Genomic DNA, 18,958 nt, shown 5'->3' on the forward strand with positions numbered 1-18,958 from the left:
GTGGAACCTGTTGAATTCACCATGATACTTAGATTCCGTTCCTTAAAATGTTGGTATATATTGAAAAGCACACTCATACAAGCATGTCCCATTGGGAACTCCCTGAATTCGCCTAGAAATTTTGATTCCATTCCTGAAAATTTGTCTATATCCCGAACAGTCCACTTATTACTACTGAGCCCTATTGGGAAAAAACTGAATTCACCAAGTATCTGATATTCGGCTCAACAAATTTTTATAAATCTTTAAAGGACACATATTACAAGAACCTAATACTGGGAACTAAATAAATTCACAAAGAAACATCGTTTGAGTTCGTTAAAACGTTGCTCTATCTTGAATAACATGCTTATTACTTGCGAATACTATTGGGACCTATTGAATTCACCATGATACTTAGATTCCGTTCCTTAAAATGTTGCTATATATTGAAAAGCAAACTCATACAAGCATGTCCCATGGGAACTCACTGAATTCGCCTAGAAATTTTGATTCCATTCGTGAAAATTTTCGATAACCCGAACAGTCCACTTATTACTACTGCCGCCTATTTGGAACTACCCGAATTCACGAAGTTACTGAGATTCGGCTAACCAAATTTTGATAAGTTTTTAACAGTACACATATTACAAGAGCCTGCTACTGGGAACTAACTGAATTCAAAAGAAACCGTGTTTCAGTTCGTTAAAACGTTGCTCTATCTTGAATAACAAGCTTATTACATGCGAATCCTATTGGAGATCTACTGAATTCATCATGATACTTAGATTACGTTCCTTAAAATGTTGCTATATATTGAAAAGCATGCTCATACAAGCATGTCCCATTGGAAACTCACTGAATTCGCATAGAAATTTTCATTCCATTCGTGAAAATTTTTCGATATCCCGAACAGTCCACTTATTACTACTGAGCCCTATTGGGAAGAAACTGAATTCACCAAGTATCTGAGATTCGGCTCAACAAATTTGATAAATCTTTAAAAGTATACATATTACAAGATCCTGCCTCTGGGAACTAACTGAATTCACAAAGAAACATGTTTCAGTTAGTTAAAACGTTGCTCTGTCTTAAATAACAAGCTTATTACATGTGAATCCTATTGTTAACATACTGAATTCACCATGATACTTAGTTTCCGTTCGTGAAACTGTTGCTATATATTGAAAAGCACACTCATACAAGCATGTCCCATTGGGAACTCACTGAATTTGCCTAGAAATTTTGATTACATTCCCTAAAATTTTTCTATATCCCGAACAGTCCACTTGTTACTACTGCGGCCTATTGGTAACTAAGTGAATTCACCAAGTTCCTGACATTCGGCTCACCAAAGTTTGATAAATCATTAAAAGTATACATATTACAAGAGCCTGCTACTGGGAACTATCTGAATTCACAAAGAAACAGTGTTTCAGTTCGTTAAAACGTTGCTCTCTCTTGAATAACAAGCTTATTACATGCGAATGCTATTGGGAACATTGAGAATTCACCATGATACTTAGATTCCGTTCGTTAAACTGTTGCTATATATTGAAAAGCACACTCATACAAGCATGTCCGATTTGGAACTCATTATATTCACCTAGAAATTGTGATTCCATTCGTGAAAATTTTTCTATATCCCGAACAGTCCATTTGTTACTACTGCCTCCTATTGGTAACTAAGTGAATTCACAAAGTTCCTGACATTCGGCTCACCAAAGTTTGATAAATCTTTAAAAGTACACATATTACAAGACCTGCTACTGGGAACTAAGTGAATTCACAAAGAAACAGTGTTTGAGTTGATTAAAACGTTGCTCTATCTTGAATAACAAGCTTATTACATGCGAATCCCATTGGAGATCTACTGAATTCAACATGATACTTAGATTCCGTTCCTTAAAATTTTGCTATATATTGAAAAGCATACTCATACAAGCATGTCCCATTGGAAACTCACTGAATTCGCCTAGAAATTTTCATTCCATTCGTGAAAAATTTTCGATATCCCTAACAGTCCACTTATTACTACTGCGGCCTATTGGGAACTAAGTGAATTCACAAAGTTACTGAGATTCGGCTCACCAAATTTTGATAAATCTTTAAAAGTATACATATTACAAGAGCCTGCTACTGCGAACTGACTGAATTCACAAAGAAAAAGTGTTTCAGTTCGTTAAAACTTTGCTCTGTCTTGAATAACAAGCTTATTACATGCGAATCCTATTGGGAACCTACTGAATTCACCATGATACTTAGATTCCGTTCGTTAAACTGTTGCTATATATTGAAAGCACACTCATACAAGCATCTCCCATTGGAAACTCACTGAATTCGCATAGAAATATTGATTCCATTCGTGAAAATTTTTCTATATCCCGAACAGTCCACTTATTACTACTGCGGCCTATTTGGAACTACCCGAATTCACGAAGTTACTGAGATTCGGCTCAGGAAATTTTGATTAATCTTTAAAAGTACACATATTACAAGAGCCTGCTACTGGGAAGTAACGAAATTCACAAAGAAACAGTGTTTGAGTACGTTAAAACTTTGCTCTACCCTGAATAATAAGCTTATTTCTTGTGAATCGTATTGGGACCTAATGAATTCACAATGATACTTAGATTCCGTTCCTTAAAATGTTGCTATATATTGAAAAGCACACTCAAACAAGCAGGTCCCATTGGGAACTCACTGAATTCGCCTAGAAATTTTTATTCCATTCCTGAAAATTTTTCTATATCCCGAACAGTCCACTTATTACTACTGCGGCCTATTGGGAACTAATCGAATTCACCATGTTACTCAGACTCGGCTCACCAAATTTTGATAAATCTTTAAAAATACACATATTACAAGAGCCTGCTACTGGGAACTAACTGAATTTACAAAGAAACAGTGTTTCAGTTCGTTAAAACGTTGCTCTATCTTGAATAACAAGCTTATTACATGCGAATCCTATTGGTGATCTACTGAATTCACAATGATACTTAGATTCTGTTCTTTAAAATGTTGCTATATTGAAAAGCACACCGATACAAGCTTGTCCCATTGGGAACTCCCTGAATTCGCCTAGAAATTTTGATTCCATTAGGGAAAATTTTTCTATATCCCGAACTGTCCACTTATTACTACTGCGGCCTATTGGGAACTAACCGAATTCACCAACTTACTGAGATTTGGCTCACCAAATATTGATAAATCTTTAAAAGCACACAAATACAAGAGCCTGCTACTGGGCCTTACAGAATTCACAAAGAAACAGTGTTTCAGTTCGTTAAAACGTTGCTCTATCTTGAATAACAAGCTTATTACATGCGAATCCGATATGGAATCTATTCAATTCACCATGATACTTAGAATCCGTTCATTGAACTGTTGCTATATATTGAAAAGCAAACTCATACAAGCATGTCCCATTGGGAACTCATTGAATTCGCCTAGAAATTTTCATTCCATGCCTGAAAATTTTTCTATATCCCGAACTGTCCACTTTTTACTACTGCGGACTATTGGGAACTAACCGAATACACCACGTTATTGATATTCGGCTCACCAAATTTTGATAAATCTTTAAAGCACACAATTACAAGAGCCTGCTACTGGGAACAAACTGAATTTACAAAGAAACCGTGTTTCAGTCCGTTAAAACGTTGCTCTATCTTGAATAACAAGCTTATTACATGCGAATCCTATTGGAGATCTACTGAATTCACCATGATACTTAGATTCCGTTCCTTAAAATGTTGCTATATATTAAAATGCATGCTCATACAAGCATGTCCCATTGGAAACTCACTGAATTCGCCTAGAAATATTCATTCCATTCGTGAAAATTTTTCGATATCCCTAACAGTCCACTTATTAATACTGCGGCCTATTGGGAACTAAGTGAATTCACAAAGTTACTGAGATTCGGCTGACCAAATTTTGATAAATCTTTAAAAGTATACATATTACAAGAGCCTGCTACTGGGAACTGACTGAATTCACAAAGAAACAGTGTTTCAGTTCGTTAAAACGTTGCTCTGTCTTGAATAACAAGCTTATTACATGCGAATCCTTTTGGGAACATACTGAATTCACCATGATACTTAGATTCCGTTCGTTAAACTGTTGCTATATATTGAAAAGCACACTCATACAAGCATGTCCCATTGGGAACTCACTGAACTTGCCTAGAAATATTGATTCCATTCGTAAAAATTTTTCTATATCCCGAACAGTCCACTTATTACTACTGCGGCCTATTGGGAACTACCCGAATTCACGAAGTTACTGAGATTCGGCTCAGGAAATTTTGATAAATCTTTAAAAGTACACATATTACAAGAGCCTGCTACTGGGAACTAACGAAATTCACAAAGAAACAGTGTTCTAGTACGTTAAAACTTTGCTCTATCCTGAATAATAAGCTTATTTCTTGCGAATCGTATTGGGACCTACTGAATTCACCATGATACTTAGATTCCGTTCCTTAAAATGTTGCTAAATATTGAAAAGCACACTCACACAAGCATGTCCCATTGGGAACTCACTGAATTCGCCTAGAAATTTTGATTCCATTCCTGAAAATTTTTCTATATCCCGAACAGTCCACTTATTACTACTGAGCCCTATTGGGACATAACTGAATTCACCAAGTATCTGAGAATCGGGTCAACAATTTTGATAAATCTTTAAAAGTATACATATTACCAGAGCCTGCTACTGGGAACTAACTGAATTCACAAAGAAACATCGTTTGAGTTCGTTAAAGCGTTGCTCTATCTTGAATAACAAGCTTATTACTTGCGAATCCTATTGGGACCTATTGAATTCACGATGATACTTAGATTCCGTTCCTTAAAATGTTGCTATATATTGAAAAGCACACTCATATGAGCATGTCCCATTGGGAACTCACTGAATTCGCCTAGAAATTTTGATTCCATTCCTGAAGATTTTTCTATATCCCGAACAGTCCACTTATTACTACTGAGCCCGATTGGGAAGAAACTGAATTCATCAAGTGTCTGAGATTCGGCTCAACACATTTTGATAAATCTTTAAAAGTATACATATTACAAGAGCCTGCTACTGGGAACTAACTGAATTCACAAGAAACAGTGCTTCAGTTCTTTAAAACGTTGCTCTATCTTGAATAACAAGCTTATTAAATGCGAATCCTATTGGGAACCTACTGAATTCACCATGATACTTAGATTCCGTTCGTTAAACTGTTGCTATATATTGAAAAGCATACTCATACAAGCATGTCACATTGGGAACTCATTGAATTCGCCTAGAAATTTTGATTCCATTCGTGAAAATTTTTCTATATCCCGAACAGTCCACCTATTACTACTGCGGCCTATTGGGAACTAACCGAATTCACCATGTTACTCAGATTCGGATCACCAAATTTTGATAAATCTTTAAAGGACACATATTACAAGAGCCTGCTACTGGGAACTATCTGAATTCACAAAGAAACAGTGTTTCAGCTCGTTAAAGCGTTGCTCTATCTTGAGTAACAAGCTTATTACATGCGAATCCTACTGGGACCTATTGAATTCACCATGATACTTAGATTCTGTTCCTTAAAATGTTGCTATATAGTGAAAAGCAAACTCATACAAGCATGTCCCATTGGGAACTCACTGAATTCGCATAGAAATTTTGATTCCATTCGTGAAAATTTTTCGATATCCGAACAGTCCACTTATTACTACTGCCGCCTATTTGGAACTACCCGAATTCACGAAGTTACTGAGATTCGGCTCACCAAATTTTGATAAGTCTTTAACAGTACACATATTACAAGAGCCTGCTACTGGGAACTAACTGAATTTACAAAGAAACAGTGTTTCAGTTCGTTAAAACGTTGCTCTATCTTGAATAACAAGCTTATTACATGCGAATCCTATTGGAGATCTACTGAATTCATCATGATACTTAGATTACGTTCCTTAAAATGTTGCTATATATTGAAAAGCATGCTCATAGTAGCATGTCCCATTGGAAACTCACTGAATTCGCATAGAAATTTTCATTCCATTCGTGAAAATTTTTCGATATCCCGAACGGTCCACTTATTACTACTGCGGCCTATTGGGAACTAAGTGAATTCACAAAGTTACTGAGATTCGGCTCACCAAATTTTGATAAATCTTTAAAAGTATACATATTACAAGAGCCTGCTACTGGGAACTGACTGAATTCACAAAGAAACAGTGGTTCAGTTCGTTAAAACGTTGCTCTATCTTGAATAACAAGCTTATTACTTGCGAATCCTATTGGGACCTATTGAATTCACGATGATACTTAGATTCCGTTCCTTAAAATGTTGCTATATATTGAAAAGCACACTCATACGAGCATGTCCCATTGGGAACTCACTGAATTCGCCTAGAAATTTTGATTCCATTCCTGAAGATTTTTCTATATCCCAAACAGTCCACTTATTACTACTGAACCCTATTGGGAAGAAACTGAATTCACAAAGTGTCTGAGATTCGGCTCAACAAATTTTGATAAATCTTTAAAAGTATACATATTACAAGAGCCTGCTACTGGGAACTAACTGAATTCACAAAGAAACAGTGTTTCAGTTCGTTAAAACGTTGCTCTATCATGAATAACAAGCTTTTTACTTGCGAATACTATTGGGACATATTGAATTCACCGTGATATTTAGATTCCGTTCCTTAAAATGTTGCTATATATTGAAAAGCACACTCATATGAGCATGTCCCATTGGGAACTCACTGAAATCGCCTAGAAATTTTGATTCCATTCGTGAAAATTTTTCTATATCCCCAACAGTCCACTTAGTACCTACTGCGGCCTATTGGGAAATAAGTGAATTCACAAAGTTCATGACATTCGGCTCACCAAATTTTGAGAAATCTTTAAATGTACACATATTACAAGAGCCTGCTACTGGGAACTATCTGAATTCACAAAGAAACAGTGTTTCAGTTCGTTAAAACGTTGCTCTATCTTGAATAACAAGCTTATTACATGCGAGTCCTATGTGGAACCTGTTGAATTCACCATGATACTTAGATTCCGTTCCTTAAAATGTTGGTATATATTGAAAAGCACACTCATACAAGCATGTCCCATTGGGAACTCCCTGAATTCGCCTAGAAATTTTGATTCCATTCCTGAAAATTTGTCTATATCCCGAACAGTCCACTTATTACTACTGAGCCCTATTGGGAAAAAACTGAATTCACCAAGTATCTGATATTCGGCTCAACAAATTTTTATAAATCTTTAAACGAATACATATTACAAGAACCTAAAACTGAGAACTAAATAAATTCACAAAGAAACATCGTTTGAGTTCGTTAAAACGTTGCTCTATCTTGAATAACAAGCTTATTACTTGCGAATCCTATTGGGACCTATTGAATTCACGATGATACTTAGATTCCGTTCCTTAAAATGTTGCTATATATTGAAAAGCACACTCATATGAGCATGTCCCATTGGGAACTCACTGAATTCGCCTAGAAATTTTGATTCCATTCCTGAAGATTTTTCTATATCCCGAACAGTCCACTTATTACTACTGAGCCCGATTGGGAAGAAACTGAATTCATCAAGTGTCTGAGATTCGGCTCAACACATTTTGATAAATCTTTAAAAGTATACATATTACAAGAGCCTGCTACTGGGAACTAACTGAATTCACAAGAAACAGTGCTTCAGTTCTTTAAAACGTTGCTCTATCTTGAATAACAAGCTTATTAAATGCGAATCCTATTGGGAACCTACTGAATTCACCATGATACTTAGATTCCGTTCGTTAAACTGTTGCTATATATTGAAAAGCATACTCATACAAGCATGTCACATTGGGAACTCATTGAATTCGCCTAGAAATTTTGATTCCATTCGTGAAAATTTTTCTATATCCCGAACAGTCCACTTATTACTACTGCGGCCTATTGGGAACTAACCGAATTCACCATGTTACTCAGATTCGGATCACCAAATTTTGATAAATCTTTAAAGGACACATATTACAAGAGCCTGCTACTGGGAACTATCTGAATTCACAAAGAAACAGTGTTTCAGCTCGTTAAAGCGTTGCTCTATCTTGAGTAACAAGCTTATTACATGCGAATCCTACTGGGACCTATTGAATTCACCATGATACTTAGATTCTGTTCCTTAAAATGTTGCTATATAGTGAAAAGCAAACTCATACAAGCATGTCCCATTGGGAACTCACTGAATTCGCATAGAAATTTTGATTCCATTCGTGAAAATTTTTCGATATCCGAACAGTCCACTTATTACTACTGCCGCCTATTTGGAACTACCCGAATTCACGAAGTTACTGAGATTCGGCTCACCAAATTTTGATAAGTCTTTAACAGTACACATATTACAAGAGCCTGCTACTGGGAACTAACTGAATTTACAAAAAAACAGTGTTTCAGTTCGTTAAAACGTTGCTCTATCTTGAATAACAAGCTTATTACATGCGAATCCTATTGGAGATCTACTGAATTCATCATGATACTTAGATTACGTTCCTTAAAATGTTGCTATATATTGAAAAGCATGCTCATAGTAGCATGTCCCGTTGGAAACTCACTGAATTCGCATAGAAATTTTCATTCCATTCGTGAAAATTTTTCGATATCCCGAACGGTCCACTTATTACTACTGCGGCCTATTGGGAACTAAGTGAATTCACAAAGTTACTGAGATTCGGCTCACCAAATTTTGATAAATCTTTAAAAGTATACATATTACAAGAGCCTGCTACTGGGAACTGACTGAATTCACAAAGAAACAGTGGTTCAGTTCGTTAAAACGTTGCTCTATCTTGAATAACAAGCTTATTACTTGCGAATCCTATTGGGACCTATTGAATTCACGATGATACTTAGATTCCGTTCCTTAAAATGTTGCTATATATTGAAAAGCACACTCATACGAGCATGTCCCATTGGGAACTCACTGAATTCGCCTAGAAATTTTGATTCCATTCCTGAAGATTTTTCTATATCCCAAACAGTCCACTTATTACTACTGAACCCTATTGGGAAGAAACTGAATTCACAAAGTGTCTGAGATTCGGCTCAACAAATTTTGATAAATCTTTAAAAGTATACATATTACAAGAGCCTGCTACTGGGAACTAACTGAATTCACAAAGAAACAGTGTTTCAGTTCGTTAAAACGTTGCTCTATCATGAATAACAAGCTTTTTACTTGCGAATACTATTGGGACATTTTGAATTCACCGTGATATTTAGATTCCCTTCCTTAAAATGTTGCTATATATTGAAAAGCACACTCATATGAGCATGTCCCATTGGGAACTCACTGAAATCGCCTAGAAATTTTGATTCCATTCGTGAAAATTTTTCTATATCCCCAACAGTCCACTTAGTACTACTGCGGCCTATTGGGAACTAAGTGAATTCACAAAGTTCATGACATTCGGCTCACCAAATTTTGAGAAATCTTTAAAAGTATACATATTACAAGAGCCTGCTACTGGGAACTATCTGAATTCACAAAGAAACAGTGTTTCAGTTCGTTAAAACGTTGCTCTATCTTGAATAACAAGCTTATTACATGCGAGTCCTATGTGGAACCTGTTGAATTCACCATGATACTTAGATTCCGTTCCTTAAAATGTTGGTATATATTGAAAAGCACACTCATACAAGCATGTCCCATTGGGAACTCCCTGAATTCGCCTAGAAATTTTGATTCCATTCCTGAAAATTTGTCTATATCCCGAACAGTCCACTTATTACTACTGAGCCCTATTGGGAAAAAACTGAATTCACCAAGTATCTGATATTCGGCTCAACAAATTTTTATAAATCTTTAAACGAATACATATTACAAGAACCTAATACTGAGAACTAAATAAATTCACAAAGAAACATCGTTTGAGTTCGTTAAAACGTTGCTCTATCTTGAATAACATGCTTATTACTTGCGAATACTATTGGGACCTATTGAATTCACCATGATACTTAGATTCCGTTCCTTAAAATGTTGCTATATATTGAAAAGCAAACTCATACAAGCATGTCCCATGGGAACTCACTGAATTCGACTAGAAATTTTGATTCCATTCGTGATAATTTTTCGATAACCCGAACAGTCCACTTATTACTACTGCCGCCTATTTGGAACTACCCGAATTCACGAAGTTACTGAGATTCGGCTCACCAAATTTTGATAAGTTTTTAACAGTACACATATTACAAGAGCCTGCTACTGGGAACTAACTGAATTCAAAAGAAACCGTGTTTCAGTTCGTTAAAACGTTGCTCTATCTTGAATAACAAGCTTATTACATGCGAATCCTATTGGAGATCTACTGAATTCATCATGATACTTAGATTACGTTCCTTAAAATGTTGCTATATATTGAAAAGCATGCTCATACAAGCATGTCCCATTGGAAACTCACTGAATTCGCATAGAAATTTTCATTCCATTCGTGAAAATTTTTCGATATCCCGAACAGTCCACTTATTACTACTGAGCCCTATTGGGAAGAAACTGAATTCACCAAGTATCTGAGATTCGGCTCAACAAATTTTGATAAATCTTTAAAAGTATACATATTACAAGATCCTGCCTCTGGGAACTAACTGAATTCACAAAGAAACATGTTTCAGTTAGTTAAAACGTTGCTGTGTCTTGAATAACAAGCTTATTACATGTGAATCCTATTGTTAACATACTGAATTCACCATGATACTTAGTTTCCGTTCGTGAACCTGTTGCTATATATTGAAAAGCACACTCATACAAGCATGTCCCATTGGGAACTCACTGAATTTGCCTAGAAATTTTGATTACATTCCCTAAAATTTTTCTATATCCCGAACAGTCCACTTGTTACTACTGCGGCCTATTGGTAACTAAGTGAATTCACCAAGTTCCTGACATTCGGCTCACCAAAGTTTGATAAATCATTAAAAGTATACATATTACAAGAGCCTGCTACTGGGAACTGACTGAATTCACAAAGAAACAGTGTTTCAGTTCGTTAAAACGTTGCTCTCTCTTGAATAACAAGCTTATTACATGCGAATGCTATTGGGAACATTGAGAATTCACCATGATACTTAGATTCCGTTCGTTAAACTGTTGCTATATATTGAAAAGCACACTCATACAAGCATGTCCGATTTGGAACTCATTATATTCACCTAGAAATTGTGATTCCATTCGTGAAAATTTTTCTATATCCCGAACAGTCCACTTGTTACTACTGCGGCCTATTGGTAACTAAGTGAATTCACAAAGTTCCTGACATTCGGCTCACCAAAGTTTGATAAATCTTTAAAAGTACACATATTACAAGACCTGCTACTGGGAACTAAGTGAATTCACAAAGAAACAGTGTTTGAGTTGATTAAAACGTTGCTCTATCTTGAATAACAAGCTTATTACATGCGAATCCCATTGGAGATCTACTGAATTCACCATGATACTTAGATTCCGTTCCTTAAAATTTTGCTATATATTGAAAAGCATACTCATACAAGCATGTCCCATTGGAAACTCACTGAATTCGCCTAGAAATTTTCATTCCATTCGTGAAAAATTTTCGATATCCCTAACAGTCCACTTATTACTACTGCGGCCTATTGGGAACTAAGTGAATTCACAAAGTTACTGAGATTCGGCTCACCAAATTTTGATAAATCTTTAAAAGTATACATATTACAAGAGCCTGCTACTGCGAACTGACTGAATTCACAAAGAAAAAGTGTTTCAGTTCGTTAAAACTTTGCTCTGTCTTGAATAACAAGCTTATTACATGCGAATCCTATTGGGAACCTACTGAATTCACCATGATACTTAGATTCCGTTCGTTAAACTGTTGCTATATATTGAAAGCACACTCATACAAGCATCTCCCATTGGGAACTCACTGAATTCGCATAGAAATATTGATTCCATTCGTGAAAATTTTTCTATATCCCGAACAGTCCACTTATTACTACTGCTGCCTATTTGGAACTACCCGAATTCACGAAGTTACTGAGATTCGGCTCAGGAAATTTTGATTAATCTTTAAAAGTACACATATTACAAGAGCCTGCTACTGGGAACTAATGAAATTCACAAAGAAACAGTGTTTGAGTACGTTAAAACTTTGCTCTACCCTGAATAATAAGCTTATTTCTTGTGAATCGTATTGGGACCTAATGAATTCACCATGATACTTAGATTCCGTTCCTTAAAATGTTGCTATATATTGAAAAGCACACTCAAACAAGCAGGTCCCATTGGGAACTCACTGAATTCGCCTAGATTTTTTATTCCATTCCTGAAAATTTTTCTATATCCCGAACAGTCCACTTATTACTACTGAGGCCTATTGGGAACTAATCGAATTCACCATGTTACTCAGACTCTGCTCACCAAATTTTGATAAATCTTTAAAAATACACATATTACAAGAGCCTGCTACTGGGAACTAACTGAATTTACAAAGAAACAGTGTTTCAGTTCGTTAAAACGTTGCTCTATCTTGAATAACAAGCTTATTACATGCGAATCCTATTGGTGATCTACTGAATTCACAATGATACTTAGATTCTGTTCTTTAAAATGTTGCTATATTGAAAAGCACACCGATACAAGCTTGTCCCATTGGGAACTCCCTGAATTCGCCTAGAAATTTTGATTCCATTAGGGAAATTTTTCTATATCCCGAACTGTCCACTTATTACTACTGCGGCCTATTGGGAACTAACCGAATTCACCAACTTACTGAGATTTGGCTCACCAAATATTGATAAATCTTTAAAAGCACACAAATACAAGAGCCTGCTACTGGGCCTTACAGAAAATACAAAGAAACAGTGTTTCAGTTCGTTAAAACGTTGCTCTATCTTGAATAACATGCTTATTACATGCGAATCCGATATGGAATCTATTCAATTCACCATGATACTTAGAATCCGTTCATTGAACTGTTGCTATATATTGAAAAGCAAACTCATACAAGCATGTCCATTGGGAACTCACTGAATTCGCCTAGAAATTTTCATTCCATTCCTGAAAATTTTTCTATATCCCGAACTGTCCACTTTTTACTACTGCGGACTATTGGGAACTAACCGAATACACCACGTTATTGATATTCGGCTCACCAAATTTTGATAAATCTTTAAAGCACACAATTACAAGAGCCTGCTACTGGGAACAAACTGAATTTACAAAGAAACAGTGTTTCAGTCCGTTAAAACGTTGCTCTATCTTGAATAACAAGCTTATTACATGCGAATCCTATTGGAGATCTACTGAATTCACCATGATACTTAGATTCCGTTCCTTAAAATGTTGCTATATATTAAAATGCATGCTCATACAAGCATGTCCCATTGGAAACTCACTGAATTCGCCTAGAAATTTTCATTCCATTCGTGAAAATTTTTCGATATCCCTAACAGTCCACTTATTAATACTGCGGCCTATTGGGAACTAAGTGAATTCACAAAGTTACTGAGATTCGGCTGACCAAATTTTGATAAATCTTTAAAAGTATACATATTACAAGAGCCTGCTACTGGGAACTGACTGAATTCACAAAGAAACAGTGTTTCAGTTCGTTAAAACGTTGCTCTGTCTTGAATAACAAGCTTATTACATGCGAATCCTTTTGGGAACATACTGAATTCACCATGATACTTAGATTCCGTTCGTTAAACTGTTGCTATATATTGAAAAGCACACTCATACAAGCATGTCCCATTGGGAACTCACTGAACTTGCCTAGAAATATTGATTCCATTCGTAAAAATTTTTCTATATCCCGAACAGTCCACTTATTACTACTGCGGCCTATTGGGAACTACCCGAATTCACGAAGTTACTGAGATTCGGCTCAGGAAATTTTGATAAATCTTTAAAAGTACACATATTACAAGAGCCTGCTACTGGGAACTAACGAAATTCACAAAGAAACAGTGTTCTAGTACGTTAAAACTTTGCTCTATCCTGAATAATAAGCTTATTTCTTGCGAATCGTATTGGGACCTACTGAATTCACCATGATACTTAGATTCCGTTCCTTAAAATGTTGCTATATATTGAAAAGCACACTCACACAAGCATGTCCCATTGGGAACTCACTGAATTCGCCTAGAAATTTTGATTCCATTCCTGAAAATTTTTCTATATCCCGAACAGTCCACTTATTACTACTGAGCCCTATTGGGACATAACTGAATTCACCAAGTATCTGAGATTCGGGTCAACAAATTTTGATAAATCTTTAAAAGTATACATATTACAAGAGCCTGCTACTGGGAACTAACTGAATTCACAAAGAAACATCGTTTGAGTTCGTTAAAGCGTTGCTCTATCTTGAATAACAAGCTTATTACTTGCGAATCCTATTGGGACCTATTGATTTCACGATGATACTTAGATTCCGTTCCTTAAAATGTTGCTATATATTGAAAAGCACACTCATATGAGCATGTCCCATTGGGAACTCACTGAATTCGCCTAGAAATTTTGATTCCATTCCTGAAGATTTTTCTATATCCCGAACAGTCCACTTATTACTACTGAGCCCGATTGGGAAGAAACTGAATTCATCAAGTGTCTGAGATTCGGCTCAACACATTTTGATAAATCTTTAAAAGTATACATATTACAAGAGCCTGCTACTGGGAACTAACTGAATTCACAAGAAACAGTGCTTCAGTTCTTTAAAACGTTGCTCTATCTTGAATAACAAGCTTATTAAATGCGAATCCTATTGGGAACCTACTGAATTCACCATGATACTTAGATTCCGTTCGTTAAACTGTTGCTATATATTGAAAAGCATACTCATACAAGCATGTCACATTGGGAACTCATTGAATTCGCCTAGAAATTTTGATTCCATTCGTGAAAATTTTTCTATATCCCGAACAGTCCACTTATTACTACTGCGGCCTATTGGGAACTAACCGAATTCACCATGTTACTCAGATTCGGATCACCAAATTTTGTTAAATCTTTAAAGGACACATATTACAAGAGCATGCTACTGGGAACTAATTGAATTCACAAAGAAACAGTGCTTCTGTTCGTTAAAACGTTGCTCTATCTTGAATATCAAGCTTATTATACGCGAATCTTATTGGGAACCTACTGAATTCACCATGATACTGAGATTCCGTTCGTTAAACTGTTGCTATATATTGAAATGCATACTCATAAAAGCATGTCCCATTGGGAACTCACTGAATTCGCCTAGAAATTTTCATTCCATTCGTTAAAATTTTTCTATATCCCGAAGAGTCCACTTATTACTACTGCGGCCTCTTGGTAATTAAGTGAATTCACTAAGTTCCTGACATTCAGCTCACCAAATTTTGATAAATCTTTAAAAGTACACATATTACAAGAGCCTGCTACTGGGAACTAACTGAATTTACAAAGAAACAGTGTTTCAGTTCTTTAAAACGTTGCTCTATCTTGAATAACAAGCTAATTACTTGTGAATCCTAATGGAGATCTACTGAATTCACCATGACACTTAGATTCCGTTCCTTAAAATGTTGCTATATATTGAAAGCACACTCATACAAGCATGTCCCATTGGGAACTCACTGAATTCGCATTGAAATTTTGATTCCATTCGTGAAAATTTTTCTATGTCTGGAACAGTCCACTTATTACTACTGCGACCTATTTGGAAATACCCGAATTCACGAAGTTACTGAGATTCGGCTCACCAAACTTTGATAAATCTTTAGAAGCACACAATTACAAGAGCCTGCTACTGGGACCTAACTGAATTCACAAAGAAACAGTGCTTCAGTTCGTTAAAACGTTGCCCTATCTTGAATAACAAGCTTATTACTTGTGAATCCTATTGGGACCTATTGAGTTCACCATGATACTTAGATTCCGTTCGTTAAACTGTTGCTATATATTGAAAAGCACACTCTTACAAGCATGTCTCATTGGGATCTCACTTCATTCCCCTAGAAATTTTGATTCCATTCGTGAAAATTTTTCTATATCCCGAACAATCCACTTATTACTACTGCGGCCTATTGGGAACTAATCGAATTCACCATGTTACTCAGACTCGGCTCACCAACTTTGATAAATCTTTAGAAGGACACAATTACAAGAGCCTGCTACTGGGAACTAACTGAATTTACAAAGAAACAGTGTTTCAGTTCGTTAAAACGTTGCTCTATCTTGAATAACAAGCTTATTACATGCGAATCCTATTGGTGATCTACTGAATTCACAATGATACCTAGATTCTGTTCTTTAAAATGTTGCTATATTGAAAAGCACACCGATACAAGCTTGTCCCATTGGGAACTCCCTGAATTCGCCTAGAAATTTTGATTCCATTAGGGAAAATTTTTCTATATCCCGAACTGTCCACTTATTACTACTGCGGCCTATTGGGAACTAACCGAATTCACAAACTTCCTGAGATTTGGCTCACCAAATATTGATAAATCTTTAAAAGCACACAATTACAAGAGCCTGCTACTGGGCCTTACAGAATTCACAAAGAAACAGTGTTTCAGTTCGTTAAAACGTTGCCCTATCTTGAATAACAAGCTTATTACATGCGAATCCGATTGGGAACCTACTCAATTCACCATGATACTTAGAATCCGTTCCTTAAAATGTTGCTATATATTGAAAAGCACACTCATACAAGCATGTCCCATTGGGATCTCACTGAATTCGCCTACAAATTTTGATTCCATTCGTGAAAATTTTTCTATATCCCGAACAGTCCACTTATTACTACTGCGGCCTATTGGGAACTAAGTGAATTCACAAAGTTACTGACATTCATCTCACCAAATTTTGATAAATCTTTAAAAGCACAAAATTACAAGAGCCTGCTACTTGGAACTAACTGAATTCACAAAGAAACAATGTTTCAGTTCGTTAAAACGTTGCTCTATCTTGAATAACATGCTTATTACATGCGAATCCTGTTGGAATTCTACTGAATTCACCATGACACTTAGATTCCGTTCCTTAAAATGTTGCTATATATTGAAAGCACACTCATACAAGCATGTCCCATTGGGAACTCACTGAATTCGCATTGAAATTTTGATTCCATTCGTGAAAATTTTTCTATGTCTGGAACAGTCCACTTATTACTACTGCGACCTATTTGGAAGTACCCGAATTCACGAAGTTACTGAGATTCAGCTCAACAATTTTGATAAATCTTTAGAAGCACACAATTACAAGAGCCTGCTACTGGGAACTAACTGAATTCACAAAGAAACAGTGCTTCATTTCGTTAAAACGTTGCTCTATCTTGAATAACAAGCTTATTACATGCAAATCCTATTGGAGATCTACTGAATTCACCATGATACTTAGATTCCATTACTTAAAATGTTGCTATATATTGAAAAGCACACTCATACAAGCATGTTCTATGGGAAATCCCTGAATTCGCCTAGAAATTTTGATTCCATTCCTGAAAATTTTTCTATATCCCGAACAGTCTACTTATTACTACTGCGGCCTATTGGGAACTCACCGAATTCACCAATTTACTGAGATTCGGCTCACCAAATTTTGACAAATCTTTAAAAGCACACAATTACAAGAGCTTGCTATTGGGCCTTACTGAATTCACAAAGAAACAGTGTTTCAGTTCATTAAAACGTTGCTCTATCTTGAATAACAAGCTTATTACATGCGAATCCTATTGGGAACCGACTGAATTCACCAAGATATTTAGAATTTGTTCCTTAAAATGTTGCTATATATTGAAAAGCACACTCATACAAGCATGCCTCATTGGGAACTCACTGAATTCGCATAGAAATTTTCATTCCATTCGTGAAAATTTTTCGATATTCCGAACAGTCCACTTATTACTACAGAGCCCTATTGGGAAGAAACTTAATTCACCAAGTATCAGAGATTCTGCTCACCAAATTTTGATAAATCTTTAAAAGCACAAAATTACAAGAGCCTGCTACTTGGAACTAACTGAATTCACAAAGAAACAGTTTTTCAGTTCGTTAAAACGTTGCTCTATCTTGAATGAAAAGCTTATTTCATGCGAATCCTTTTGGGAACCTACTGAATTCAACATGATACTTAGAATCCGTTCCTTAAAATGTTGCTATATATTGAAAAGCACACTCACACAAGCATGTCCCATTGGGAATTCACTGAATTCGCCTAGAAATTTTGATTTCATTCCTGAAAATTTTTCTATATCCCCAACAGTCCACTTATTACTACTGAGCCCTATTGGGACAAAACTGAATTCACCAAGTGTCTGAGATTCGGCTCAACAAATTATGATAAATCTTTAAAATTATACATATTACAAGAGACACTTACTGGGAACTAACTGAATTCAAAAAGAAACAGTGCTTCAGTTCGCTAAAACGTTGCTCTATCTTGAATAACAAGCTATTATATGCGAATCCTATTGGGTACCTACTGAATTCAGCATGATACTTAGATTACGTTCCTTAAAATATTGCTATATATTGAAAAGCACACTCATACAAGCATGTCCCATTGGGAACTCACTGAATTAGCCTAGAAATTTTGATTCCATTCGTGAAAATTTTTCTATATCCCGAAGAGTCCACTTATTACTACTAAGCCCTATTGGGAAGAAACTGAATTCACCAAGTATCTAAGATTCTGCTCAACAAATTTTGATAAATCTTTAAGAGCACACAATTACAAGAGCCTGGTACTTGGAACTAACTGAATTCACAAAGAAACAGTGTTTCAGTTCGTTAAAACGTTGCTCTATCTTGAAACAAGCTTATTACATGCGAATCCTATTGGGAACCTACTGAATTCACCATGATACTTACATTCCGTTCGTTAAACTGTTGCTATATATTGAAAAGCACACTCATAGAAGCAAGTCCCATTGGTAACTCACTGAATTTGCCCAAAAATTTTGATTCCATTCTTGAAAATTTTTCTATATCCCGAACAG

Source organism: Rattus norvegicus, chromosome 8 (assembly GCF_036323735.1).
Source record: "Rattus norvegicus strain BN/NHsdMcwi chromosome 8, GRCr8, whole genome shotgun sequence".
Classification (NCBI taxonomy): domain Eukaryota; kingdom Metazoa; phylum Chordata; class Mammalia; order Rodentia; family Muridae; genus Rattus; species Rattus norvegicus.